The sequence below is a fragment of the Galeopterus variegatus genome, unplaced genomic scaffold (assembly GCF_000696425.1).
Source record: "Galeopterus variegatus unplaced genomic scaffold, G_variegatus-3.0.2 Scaffold9976, whole genome shotgun sequence".
Taxonomy (NCBI): Eukaryota; Metazoa; Chordata; class Mammalia; order Dermoptera; family Cynocephalidae; genus Galeopterus; species Galeopterus variegatus.
This window is the reverse complement of record NW_007736087.1, coordinates 73,470-74,115: the sequence shown is the minus strand read 5'-3', so window position 1 is coordinate 74,115 and position 646 is coordinate 73,470.

The following is a 646-nucleotide window of genomic DNA, read 5'->3' as shown; positions in this document are numbered from 1 at the left end:
AATCTGAGGGTTCAGAGAAGAAATTCTTGAATGAACTGAATAAACATGTACTGTAAATGGCCTTGTTTTGTTAAATATTTAAATATTCCTGAAATTGTTCTAACTTTAAGAATTTTCAGATTGTTTGGGAGTGGCTGGGGAAAGAGTGTGGGAGAAACCTTGGGAAATTGCTAGACCTGGCTCTTCTTTGTAGAACCAATTAATTATCATTTAACATGAACCACTCAACTGAAGGTGGAATGAAGTTGCCATGGCCATAGAAAATTTTGTTTCTAATTAAGAAATATGGAGAGTGGAGGGACTAAAGCACAGAATGCCACTCTACAGTCTGTCTTCAGCAAGCCAGTGCAGCAAAGAACTAAAAAGAGCTTTTCTGTTGTGGCTGTGAATGATCTCAAACAAATTTGTATAGGAAGCACAGCTTGAGAGTGTATCGAAAGAAATATGTTGAATAGATGTTTATTAGCAACCTACTAATTAATGATTCACTAATAAGAAACTTTTAAAACAATTAAAATCACAAATGCCTCTCCCTTTAAAATGGGATTAAGATTAATTTATTATACAAGCTGTGATAAAAATCAAATTTACTTAAATCAGTAATGGAAACAAAGGAGATTTTGTGATAGTGGATTAACATTTCTTT